Here is a 14,093-nt window from a genome sequence, read left to right on the forward strand (position 1 = left end):
GGACTAGAGTTTGGGACAAGAGATTGGAGCATGCACAGTAAGCGCACTGGCTATGAGTACAGTCTTAACGGCCATAAAAATGGGCTTACACAGATATATAATTTAGGTTACAATTTCTCAATGAAAAAAAGGCTACAACCATGAAGTCCCAAGCTAAATTTGATGTGCCTGCCAACTGCTGAGTAAAGTGAAAGCTGTTAATCCTGAGCCCCGAAGTTAGCAAAAAACAAGGTCTGTGCCTCCCAACCTTAGTCTAAAAGATGACACAGGAACCGTTAACATGTGTAGATATTGTGGAAAGTAAGAAAATGGAAAATGTTGGCATTGGACAGAAAAACAAAAATGTTCTGGAAAATAATCTAGGGCTTTTTAGAATTGTTCTATCAACATTCCTGTAGGGTTGTACAGACGGTCACATTTGGTTCACATGGGTCTTTAGTTAAAAACGATTAGATAACATCTTTGGCAGGGTGGTAACTTCACTGTCACATTTCTTTTGCTCTGTTTTTTATGTAATTGCCATCTTTGGTTTCAACTAGAAAAGACATGTATGGCATGATTTTATAAGAGAGCGATGTATCATTCAGAGCCACAATTGGGTCTCATGTTTGTAACAGTTCAGATAAGCTGTAATGGGACAGTATCTGTCTAGACTTGCACAAACTGGAGGCATCTACCACCCCCACTCATCCCCCACAGTCCAGCCCAGCCTGTACCCCGCCAGAGGCCACACTTTGGTAACTGACAGCAGGGCTTAACAAGCATGAAGGGGCCCCTGTTGGGAAAGAGTCCCGCAGGTGATCGTCACTCAGTGATCAGGAGAGATGTATGGAGAGAGGCAGGAGATACGTAAACGAAGAGCAAGTGAAATGTGTTTGGATTTAAAGCTGCAATGTGAAACAGTGCAACAATGATGATTGGATGCATCAGGAAAATAACAGTTTGTGTCATGGAAAACAAGGCAAACTAAAACCTGTAAAACATTTGATGCTTCTCTGGCTTCTGCCAGCATCGCAGCTTCAGGCAAGATGCAGTTTCCAGGTGTAAACATCTCATTAAGATGAGCGACAAGTGATGACAGAACAGGAATCAACAGATCGGAGAGGGAGGAGGGCGTACCAATAATACACTTCACTGCTTTAAGGTGAAACATTAGCTTATTGTAGCTTTACAACTTTTATTCATGAAAATAAGCCTTTACTGTGTACTTAAAGTAAGTCTTTATCAACTTCAGCTTTGGGAATTATGCTGCCTTCACATGCTCCTCGGAAATATTATATTTACAATATTTATGAGTTGCAATCACATGAACGGCCCTCCAAAGTTTTATTTACGGGTGGAAAATTTCAGTGATGCTCTAGTTGCCAAATTTTGATGTTTGCATGACTTTTTAGGGAAGCAGAACTGGTGGAAAACATAGAAACAGTGTCAATCGACTGTAAAAAATTATAGATTTTGTTATTTTGCTCCTAGTAGCTATCATTTACTTTTGGTAGTTACACATTTTGGTGTCTGCATCTGTTAGCTGTAGCAAGCACTAAAGCATGCCAGGTGAGTATACTAACATTGATAACAATGTTATTTTATAACACAAGTTGCTTTACATCATTAATGCGTAAACATCATGGAGAAAAGTCAATATCTGGTCAATGGTAAGATGCTTCTTTTATTAATTCACGTATTAAATATTTGTTTTTGATCACATGTTAAGTGTAATATGGTATAAATGTTAATTGCTGTCCATGCACAGTAACCTAGATTAAAATATAATATATAAAATAGCTTCCATGTTGTTCCAACTTTACAACCTCAAAGCAGATGAACACAACAAAGTAAAAACAACTTCCCAATTCAGAAACTCTGACATTCTGACATCACTTGAATGCAGCATTATGTGTCTTTAGCTTTTACAAACATGAGTGTAATTTACTAAGTAAAGCTGTCTTTTGTCTATGAATATCAGACTTTGTGTACTTACTTACTGTACTGTTTGTACTTTAGAGACTTTGAAATGCATTCAGGAAAGACGGCGCAGTAGCTGGAGGATTTATGACTTCCCTTCTGGAGGGATTAAGCACATTTGTACGAGTAGTAAGGAGGGAAGAACAAGAAAAGAGCAGACTTGTTTGAGGGTGTTGCATCTTTTTTCCAGTCAGCCGCTGGCACACCTGTGTGAAGCTGAGTGCAGGTGACATGCTTATTTCCAACTGCTGACAGACGGACTTTGAGCCAGTCAAGTGTGAAGACGCACACTGCAAACACACACACAGCCTTTGCATTCATACTGTAGTTGTTCCTGCAGAAAGTCTAACTGAGCTTATGGCGCCTCATCGCTGGCATTTTATCACCACAGTGGAAAAACCGGTGACACCAAAAGTCATCCTGAATCAGGGTGTGTGCCCAGCCGTGCCCGAGTAAATACCACACCAGGTCGGTTAATTCCTCTTCCAGTGTCTCCTCTCTCAATACTCTCTGCTGGCTCAGTGAAAGGTGTGTTTACACTTATGTGCACACAGTTAAAGGTACGCAGCTGACAATTTGGTATGTACATAAGCAAGCAGCTTTCATATATAACGAAATTAGCGACTAGCCACTAACGTTATCGTAAAGTTGCAACAATGCTTTTGAGAAAAACATTTTAATCTAATGTGCAAAGAGCATTTTAAGGATGTTATCATTTTAAATAATGTTACTTTAAGGTTAAATGCTGACTAAGACGTAATGTTTTAACTGCAATATTCTGAGGATGTTTTGGTGATGTTGGCAGGCGACAGACCATAGAATGTTGTTTTAATAAAATGTTCCCAAAATGTTACATGAGAACAAAGGAAAAACATTTTCAAAACAACATTCAGAACATGTAATTGAGGACTGAGATTACAGACCATTTTTTGATGAAAATCTAATGTAATGTGATATGTTAACAAACATTTCTTAACATTTTTTGATGCTCATAGACAATGTTACCCTAACTTTTTGAAAACTTGCCACAGAAAACTTGACTAAAACATTTCATTGGTTGCACTGTAGCATTCTCAGAAAGTTTTTAGAACCAAAAATACTAGCTGGGCTGTTATCTGAATGTGTACTGATAAAAATAATACTTTGGGGAATTTACAGTGAGATTTATCATCTCTTAAAAATAACTTATGACATATTATCCCTGTACACACAGATGTCACTTTGACCAAAAGGTCAGTGGCTTAAAGTTCAATCACTGCTTTGTTAAGAGAATGAGGAAACTTCAGTGACATGTTCTCTAGCAGTCGGGCAATAGAGCTTTGTTTAAATGAGCGTGTCCTTGTATGATTTGTATTTTTGTTTAAACCACTGAAAAAAGAGGATACACGTGGATGCTCTGAGCTTTAAACAACAGGATGCATTTTATGATCAACTGCAGATTCTGCGAACAGTTAAAAGCAGCTGTGATTATCAGGAAAAGGAAATGATATGCCAACTACAAACAGGAGAATAAGAAGCTGACAAGGGATGTTTTAAACTATTAAAAACAAGATTTTCCACACATTCATTGATATGTGGCGGCCCACCATGATTAAAAGATCTACCACCACAAACAGATTTTGTATTTTAGGAGCTGGACCATTCATAAGGAGCACTGTTGAAATATATATACCGTTTGGTTATTTGTTGTGCCAAACTCTCGGAGTGCAGAACGTACTTGAATAGAAAGGTTTGGTAAAATGACAATGAACTTGATTTGATAACAGTGAGAAGTTTTCATTGACAGACCATCGTACAAATATGATTAAATGTTGTTATTCAGCTTGTAGTCAATACTCCACATGGTGTCATGAACAGACACGTTTTTACTACAACTACTGCTACTGCAGCTAAACAGTAGTTTCCATCTGCTTTTGCAACTTAACCTGTGGTTGCTCTGATGTGACTGTGCTAAGTATAACAACACAAATGCGAAGACATGCTAAACAGAGCTTCCTAAACATGGACATTTTGACATCTTAATGACACGCGAAACTAATAACCTTAATGACGGCTCTGTTACATTTAGGGGCCAAATCTCTGGCACTGAAATGGAATGCAGCAATTATCAGTGATATTAGTAACTCCTGAGGCTTATGAGCCAAAGTGTGTGCTGTGAGAAAAATCTGTTGATCAGAGTCAAATTAAAATAATTAAGCATATCTAGTAGAGATTAATACGAACAAAATCTATTGGCCTTTCTTCTATTGAAAACATGCACACTTTAACTGTTTTATTTCAGTCAATAAAGTTTGATAATATTGCACAGTATCCAGATGACTTACTGGCATAATTGGATGCATGCATCTACACCACACACAAGCTTGTACTTCTATACTTGTGAGGACACAGAATGACTAAGTACATTTAACCCTAACCCCACTGTGTCATAACAGGACATATTACAACTGCATTATTCAGTTGTCTCACATGCATCTTTGGAACAGATTTGCATTTACTTTCAGTCTATATGTCTAAACAGGCTGTGTAAAGGCTCACTTTAAATGCGACACATCCCTCCTTTTAAGGTTTCAAATACAAATTGTTCCTCAAAAAGGTAGAAGAGCAAATGCCCACACACACACACACACACACACACACACACACACACTCACACAGACTCATATAATGTCAAGTACTTGTCACTGCAGTTCTGTCTGGAAAACCTTCAGGAGCTAAAACAAAATCTGTCTGCTGGCTTTTGCCCACGAGCTCCTCAAGCTAAACACAGATGTTGTTGTGGAAACAGGCAGGATCTGGTATCTCACTGGAAAAGGAGCTGATCTTCTTACAGCAACCTTTTCCAAACCCACAGAGGAGAGTTAAGGTCTGACAAGCAGCAGCAGCACACCTTAATGTCACTTTGCATTTTCATCATAGCAGCGGCAGCATAGCTGGCATCTCTGCCATTGTGGAGTCAGACAGCACAGCGCCAGGCATCGCTGAGGCAGCAACACGAGCCAAAACCATCCAGGTCATTGTCAGTAATGATGATGGATTATTAGTCAACAATCAAGTGTGTTTGGTGCAATCATATAATTATCTCTCCAGCAATACTGCGGTTTCTAAATCCATGCCTGCTGAATGCACTTTTGCTCCAACCAGAATGGAAATGAATTCAAAATTCAAGAAACCCTGACTTTCTTCAAGAAAAACTAAATGAAATAGTTTGTAACTGCATGATTATGCTTTAAGTATTCATTTTACAGTATATTATGTCTCAGCTCTGAAGCGAGGTTGTTGAATCTTCAAGCATTCACATGCATTCTTGAAGCAGACACTGAATCCCAACCCTGACACTGACCTCTGACTTCTACATTCGCCTAAAGAAACTTTGTACTGTTTGTGGAGCTACTTCTGGCTATGACAGAGACAGTCTGTTGATAAATCTAACAGCAAGCTGCAAGTTATTCCTGTTAACTCAAGAAACACATGAGCGAGCAGAGACAGAGTGACCAGAGTCAAAGCCATCAGACAAAGTTAAAAGAAGGCACAGAGTACGGAGGACTGGCGAAGTTAAAGAAAAATCCAGCAGACGTCATTTAAATCAGATCACAATCCAGAAGATGGTGAAAGCCTTGAAAGGTGATGTGCTGTCACATACAGTGTTATTAAATTGTTCAAGAGGAGACACTTTATGCTCCCTGGGTGCTCACATGTGTGTTGGGTGTTTGATATTTTATTGAAATGGATAAAAGTAAGAAAGAGGTCAAGGCGAAAGAAAGTAAAAACAGTAAGAGTGTGTAATTGAGCTTTTACACTAATTCATAGTACTGTATTTGTTTGATTATTATTTCTTTTACATTGTGTTTAGTGTGAAATATTTATGGTCAGCTATTGTGAGTGAAAAGTGGTTTGGCTCATGTGATTTACTGTTCACGAGCCCTGAACACATCTTCTCTGCCTAATTTTAATCATTTTAAAGTGAGAGAATTCATGAGTCTCTCTTCATCCTAATATAGACTAAAGGACAGCTGTCACTGCCCAGTCTAGACAGCAGTTGCCACCACTCAGGTGTTAACTGCTTTACAGAAGATGACTAAGTTGCTGGTGATGTCTCACAGTCTCTGGTTAGTTCACATTATAAAACGATAATGCTGTTTTACAGTAAACATCTCTTTGATTAACTGGATTGAAATATGGAAGCAAAGACCAGCAGCTTTGAAGGGCTTTTCCACCTGTGGCACTGATTAAACTTTTGTTTCACATATTTACTCTAGTTTATACCCACTAACCTGCTTGATGGCTACTAAGTATTAAGCAACAAGTGCACATCCAGAACTTTCAGATGTTTCAGTTGCTGTCAGGGTGCACATTATGTTACATCATTCGTATATGGTATGTTAGGTATGCAATATGTACAGGATAACTTAAAATGAGCAACAGGGCCTGATCATCAAGACGTCACAGCACTGCATAAAAAGTACAATCTATTCATTCATTTCCATCAAACCACTGCACTGACAACTTTTGGAAAGACATTTTTACACACATGCATAGTCCCTAGAGGATACATTTGATGACTTTTGCTATCCTCCAAATTTTCACCCAGTGGCACCATCAAAAATCAAGCTTTTTACTTACTCAGTGAAATATTTCAACATCTAGTGGATGATTCCTAATGACTCTGACGATGCCCTGACTTTTACTCTCACAATGAGGTTTTTGGTTTTAGTTGAAATATCTCAAAGACTATCAGATGGATTGCCATGATACTTGGTGCAGATATTCATGATCCCCAGGGAACCTTTTCTGCTACCATGGCAATCGATTCTTTGTCTCGTTGGGCTGAACTGTATTCCTCTGCATTAAACTGTTGTTGATTTTATATTAGTCCTTTTCAGGTTTTATTACAGTGTGTATTTGTATTACTGTTATTAAAAATAGGGCCTGCACAGAGTCTGTGTATGATGTGTTATCGCCGTTTGTGCATGTGCATACACATCACTGTGCAACTCCCTCACAGCACATACGGATTTTTTATTTGCTGACACAATACCTTTTGGGGCTGAAAGTTTCAGAAAAATTGGAGCTGTTAAACTGATTTTACTGGTAAGCTATTCAGGCGTGAGGTAACAGGATATTCCACTGTGGGGAGTTTCGGGGGTGTGGGAGTTGAGATAAGTTTTGTACCACTAACTCACGTCCCCTTTTTTTCCTTCTTTAAAATGAAGTAATCCCCCTGTAGACCAACTTTCTAGCACAATTTATGATCCCCCACTTTCCTTCTTTGTACCTTCATTCCTGACGCTCCTGTCCCTCCTCCCACAGCCCCTCCAAACCCTTTCTCACCCTTTTCTTAAAGTGGTAATCCTGAAATCTTTTTTGGCTTAATTTCTAATGATGTAAGGTAATTTACATGAAGGCTTCTTTCAGCATGGTACATCCTTTTTATTTATTTCTTTATTGATAGTTAAACTTTCTTTAAAAGGTGTTTGTTGTTTTGGATATTGCTACTTAGTAGTAATAGTAATTGAAGTATTTTTATTATTCTATTTTTTTTTCTAAGAACTGAAAAAGGAAAACATATTATTTTCTGTGCACCAAAGCATTTTTAGCACACCAGACGTCAAACATGGAAAAAAAAAGTATAATCTAACTAAATCGATAAGTGACACCTGTACCTTTACAGCTAATCTAATAGCTCACAATTGTCTGCTCCCTTTGTTGCTCTTTTATCGAAAAACCACAGTTTGTTTTTGTCATCAGTGTTTTCAGTTTGCTTTTGTGAATTCTTTAATCTTCATAGTGCTCCCCACAATCACAGACTGTAAATAAATGAAGAATACTAAACCTCCCCAGCTGGCAAGATTTCACCACATGAGTTGTGCTTTTTTCCTTTGATATCACAGGGAAAAACAATACAATGAAAAGACAAAAGACAACATGTCATGTTGAGCTGCTGCTTCAGTACCACTCATTTGATATGTTTGATAATGAACGGTACGCTCCAGGCAAGAGTGGAAGCTTGTGAAGGTCAGTTAGACTTCAAAGGAGCAATTTTTGTAATTCTACTCGAGTGTTTTTAATCACAAGTTTATGTTAATTCTACATATTTTGCCTGATGAAGGTCTTGTTGCCAAAATGTCACAATACATTTATTTCTTTTGAAAGTTAGACAGTGAGTAGGAATTTCTGCAAACTGAATTCTACATATTTAAAGCTGAATAAGTGCAATAGGAGGCCAGAATAAATATTCATCCATTGTTCACAAAGAACAAATGTAACTGTGAACAATGTGTTTTTCTTTGCATAAAGCTTGTGGTAAAATGCACAGTTGAACGTATTATCCAAATGTATCCTGTGGAGTTTTTGCCCTCTAACTGCTCTATAGTGTTTATACAAGGGCATACTCCTTTTGTTAGTTCTTGTGCATGCATTTCATATGCACGTGAACAATAGACATTCCTACCAATGGTTTTATACTATTCCAGTTATCCATAGCTGACAGTTATGTGCAAAGAAATGCAGCAAAGTGCCAACAACGACAGTAAAGAAGAAGAAAACCGCTGGCAAGTTGACATGGATGTTTAGGAATGCAGGATTTTAAATTCTTTAAAAAAAAAGAAAAAAAATCAGCTTGAAAAATAGAGTACTAGGAAGCAAATGCATTCAACATGACAGACCTGGAGGATACACACTATGCATTCCAGTAAGTAACACTGAATTTCTACACAACTGAATCCAGCACAAGAAAACTGACAATTCAGGATTTGAAGGGTTAAATGTGGAAATAAAAATAGATGATAGACTTCATTAATGTTGCCAGTAGCCTCTGCCTTTGCATTAAATAGTTTACTGAGAACAAAAGTTTAAGCCAGGAATCATGACCACTCCTACAAAAATAACTTCAAAATTGTAACTGAGCGGACTTATCTCTTTGTTTTTTTTTCTTGAGTAAAAGTCAGTCAAGAAGCAGTGGTGGTGATTGAACGGGATTTTGCAGGACCCCCTCTGTGTCAGTTTGAGAGAATATTCAACACTGTCATATCTGGCTTTTGTCATGCACTTTAAGTTTAGACGAGTCCGTTTTTGTTTACAGCAGATTTTGGATGAATGGAGGCAGCTACCAGCTATCTTTTTCTCTCTCTCTCTGGTATCCTTTCCCTCTCCGTTTACCTCTGACACTCATCGCCTATTAGTCTTCTCTCTCTCTACCTTTCTCTTATCATAGGGAGGACAAAGGTTTATGTGGGCCTTTCAGTCTGTCTCACAGTGAGAGATGGCTGCGGTGTATTATGGGTAACAGAATCCAGCTGTGTTGTAGATTGTGTGTGTGTGTGTGTGTGTGTGTGTGTGTGTGTATGTGTGCTGGTGTGAACATATGCAGGAATGTGAGTGTGTGTGTGTGTGTGTGTATGTGTGTGCTATGCTGCTCTACAGGTCTTGTGTGCGTGTTGACCTGTTTCGTGTCATTTTGACGGCGATGTTTCGCTTTCATCATGTGGCCTTATCTACACTCCTACAAATAGCTGAGGATACAGTGTGTGCCGTGAAGTCTTAACAGCAGAAGACTCTGTCACATTTAATCATGAAGTCCTGAAGGAGCAAAGAGAACTGGTTAAGCAACTCCACGTTGTGTGAATGCAGGAGTTAAATGTTTCCTGTGCAGTGACTGCAATGGTTAATATGCTGCATGGCAGATTATTGGCTTTGTGATGTGGGTAACCGCTCGACATCAAACAAGAGGGTGAAGACGATACAAAAAAAGAGAAGTACTGATTCACAGACTGAGCTGTCAGCTCATTCTCTACTTCATCTCTTCCTGCATCCTTGTTTCCCTCAAACTTATCTCATCATTCTTTGAAACACTGAGCCAATTAAAATGTGATTGAAGACACGTTCTCTTAAAATATATTGTTTAGGACCTTTCTGAACTGTTTTGTTTGATGCTTGGCTTAGATTCTGATTTTCAACCTTTCTCTTTTGTCTTTTACATGGCCAAACTGAACATGGTAGTCAAAACAAAAACAAGGATTTTCTTAGCACAGCACATACGTTCATTCAAAAATCTGCAACATACACCTCCACTAATCATTAGTACTGTAATATCAATCAGGTATTGTAATTGTAAAGGTTAAAATTCTGCACAAGCTTCTATAAAGTCAAGACAAGCAACTGAAACCAAACTCTTAAAATCAACAAGTCATAAGTAGCATCAAAGCAGAAATAATGCAAATAAAATCTTAAAGTGAATGAAATATCAATCTGTATTGATAAAGCCAATCAAGGATCAACTGTCCAGTAATATCCAAGTTAAAACATCGAAAACTATTGTCAACTTTAAGATAAGCTTGTTGTTTTTAAATTCCCATGGCACTTCTGTTTGGCCATTTCCATCCCAGCATACCTCCTTCCTAAACATTCAAACAGCTGAGCGTCTTGTATCGATCACAGATCCCTGAATTACACGTTAAAATCCTACTGAGCTGACTTAGTGATATCAGTATATATCATATTGTTGTCCAAAGAATCGATATTATACTGTACTGTTATGAAACTTATGATTTACACCCACATTACCAAAGTGCACTATGACTTGTTTTTCAGTGGTATGAGATTTCCCAAGTACAATAACCACCCCTGACTTCTATTTTTTAATGTTTTTTTTACATGAAATATGTGTATATAGTCTGACAGGCAGTCAGGAGACGTGTGTGGACAAGTGTGATTCTCCGCTGTTATTCAGTACCATAGACAAGCAAATGTACACTGCATAATAAACATGTTTATATACCGCAGTTTATGATTTAAATAAACTAAACATAAACCTAAGTAAGTGAAATGTTCACAGTGTGGAAAACCTGTCTTTGGCTTCACTACAGACCATGAACAATCAACACAACACGAAATGTGATAACATTATAAAACAATAAAGCTACATTGACAATAGCCACAACAAAAAGAGGCCATCAGCTGATCTTTTGATGACATCAACACATGAAGATACTTTTATCTCTGTCAACAAAAAACTAAAACTCACTCAAATAGAAAAGTTCATACTGAACTTGGAACAAGGAACGCTTTTTGTCTCCCCCCGATCCAAAGGGAGGTCAGAGGTCAGGTTCAGCCACAGAGCAGCGGCCCTGAAGCATGAAGGGATTCAGTTTCAGGATGCTTCAGCAGGGCGGATGCTTGCTGTCATGGAGGTTTGACTCCTCTGTGGTGAAGGTGTTTCTACCCTACCACCCAGGTGCATGTAGCACCCGGCGGTGTGTTTCCCTGAATTAGACTTGCAGTGAAGCTGCAACTGACACATGCTGTCAGGAGGGTTTTACTACAGTGCATGTCCTGACACAGGCCTTGTGGAACAACAAAGCCGCAGCACAACTTTTCTTCATACATATTCCATTCATTCCTCTCCTCCTCTGTCATCAAATTATTCACTTAGCCAGTGCGGCAGCAGCAGCACCCTTAAAGGAATGACAAGCAGCTCCTATTATAACCCTGTTACTGTTCTATAAACAGTAAGTCACTGCACACAAAGAAAGATCCAGATTCTGCAGCAGAGTCTTTAAATTTAGACATGCACCTCGAACAAAAGCAGTCATGTGCCGTGTCATCGCAGTAATGCTTTGTCATCAGCATCCATGTACACCAAGGTGTGCGCTGTTGTTTGCATGAGTCTTAGTTAGAATAATGGTGACAATAACTGATATTTTTTTCTTCAGGCTCTTGCGACAGCGTGGTTTGATGACTTTTGCTCTTTTGTTATCTTCACTTGCTTGGTCCCATCAAATTCAGTTTTATCGAAATTGTAAAACTCGGTTAAAGACAATGTACTTGATTCCACACATTTAATATTAAAGTCACCCAGACAGAAATGTGTTTTACATCATGTTATTTTACTTGGATGTCTGAGCTTCTCTGTGCAGAATGATGTATGTAGCCAGGTTCACTAGAAGGCTCAGTTTAAGGCTCATGCATCTACCAAAGTTTAACAACCAATAGCTGCATTTTCTCTCCAGCAACAAACAGGAAGCAGCAAACCAAGTAGACTGTAATCATGGGGGAACTCCAGTGTAGTACAAAAAATGAACAAAATATGCTTCTCTTATGATGTGGAAAAGGACAAACTAGTTAAGTTGTGGAGTGAGCAAGAGTCTGTGTTTAACTTCGCATTTATCTGATCCACCAAATAGCTCTTATTTAGTGAGAAATCTTAACTTTCCAACTTTTCATTCCCACAGTTTCCTACCACTCAAATAATGTAGCTAATCAACAAAGTCTGGTGGCAATTTGAGGCAACAAAATTTAAAATGTACAGTTTACGCGAATACAGCTTATATCAATGGCAAACTGATAATACTGGACGTATGCGGCTTTTTAACTTGTATCTTTAACTCTTAAAGTCCCTGTTTTGGTTCTTTAAACACCCAAAAACTTGTTTTTGCTCTTTCTGTCAATAGTCGCTTATTTAATCTCGCAGAATACCTTTTTTTTCCCCCACTTACCCCCCTTTCTACATTTCCTTTTGTGCTTAATAAAGACTTTGAGAGAATATTGCCTGTCAGGCTGACAGACTCTGACCTCATAAGTTATGAGGAGGTGGGGGATAAATGAAGGACACAGAGGGCAGAAGAGCAAAGCTGCAGGGCCGGAGGTACGCTCCTGACTTTAATAAAACATCTTAGGTTTCTTTTCAACTTCCACCTCAGGAGTCCTCGAAAGGGCAGGAGTGCAAGAGTTTACTAACACAGGCCAGGTCAGTGCAGAGGAGGGGAAGTGAGATGAAAAAGGGGTGATGCACAGATTTGTACTGCATTTTATAACACATGGTCAGGGAAATATTGACAACAAGCAAAAAGCCAAACCCTTAGGCACAGACAAATGGTCCTCGCTAAACCATTTATCATCTCTTACTCCTTGATAGAGATGGTGCACTGTCCAAGTGTTGAAATGCTGCCATTATTTGATATTATTTCTCAAAATGAAATTTCAAAGTCTCTTGATTTTTATTAGTTTTTTTTTTATCTCTTTCCCCTCAAGATAAACTCCCTTTGACTGTTGCCAGGGTCACTCTCAAGTTTCAGTCTTTGTGACTCTTGGACCGTTTCACACCACAATAACCCGTCCAGAATAAGCCTGATGAAATCAAGCAAGTTGGAAAAAAAAAAGTCTGTAGGGGCTCCAGCTGGTCTGGAGTTGAAGGTCACAGTCTGCAGACTTGATCCTGACATATGACTGAATCATTTATTTCGACCACACAGAAGCATTTGCAGTCATCTCTATATAATGTGTGAACTTAGAGTATATCTCAGTCTACCTGAGGCTACATTGGAAAGAAAAACAAGCTTTAGTTCATCCAGTTCAAACAGATATTTTCACGGTAGAAACCCTGAGCTGGCTTGTTGATCAGACTCCAATGAAACATAAAACAAATATCAATCAAATGTAAAGTATTTGGACAATATTAGGTTTCTTCTTACGTAGGTAGAAACACATGGACAGTTTACCTATGGTGTGAGAAAATATCCAATTCTCAATACAAGACAAGGAAAGGAAAATAAAGAAAATATCTTCTTGCTCTTGCAGAAGCCCAGGGCACTCAGTCACTGTTTGTATGGACCATACTTTTTCTTTAGAGAATCTGCATAGACAGAATTAAAAAGAAGATAAAATTGGGAAAGAAGGACGGAAGACAGGGAAAGTTTGGAGGTTTGATATGTCTGTGTTTGGTTAATAAAACCTTATGCCATAATCTTTACCTCGAGTCAAAGTCATATGGTGGGCCCTGAATTTCCTGCATTCCTGTATGTCTTTTTTTTTGGTGACATGATTATGCAAATATGTCAAAAGATGTGATTTAGTGTACGTGTGCAACACACTCCAGGGATATGTTTGTATGTAGTAGCTGTGTGGTGCTGCGTGTGTCGAGCTGCATTACTGCAGACTCGGTTTCACAGGCTAAGGACCGTGTCATAAACACAGGGAAGAGGCTGAATGGGTTTCTCAGTTACCCCTGGAAGGGTCACTCTGGGTGGGCTGTGTTAACCCATTGCCTCTGCCTGTGGGTCCTGATCCCTGGGGTGTCTGTTCATCAAGGATAGAAAATGGCAAATTCTCTATGATGGAGCAGTGTAACTGTTTGT

At 38.7% G+C, this 14,093-nt stretch overlaps 1 protein-coding gene and 1 long non-coding RNA gene across 2 annotated transcripts in view; one reads left to right on the plus strand and one right to left on the minus strand.

The window, feature by feature from the left end:
• LOC148190044 (uncharacterized) overlaps positions 1 to 14,093 on the minus strand; it is a 131,578-nt gene that overhangs the window by 42,418 nt on the left and 75,067 nt on the right. The gene's annotated exons all lie outside the window — the stretch shown is intronic.
• Positions 1 to 14,093, plus strand: part of LOC121942649 (vasorin-like) — a 38,134-nt gene that overhangs the window by 18,902 nt on the left and 5,139 nt on the right. The gene's annotated exons all lie outside the window — the stretch shown is intronic.

This window comes from Plectropomus leopardus, chromosome 3 (assembly GCF_026936395.1).
Source record: "Plectropomus leopardus strain MGB_pleo_1.0 chromosome 3, ASM2693639v1, whole genome shotgun sequence".
In the NCBI taxonomy this organism is placed as follows: Eukaryota; Metazoa; Chordata; class Actinopteri; order Perciformes; family Serranidae; genus Plectropomus; species Plectropomus leopardus.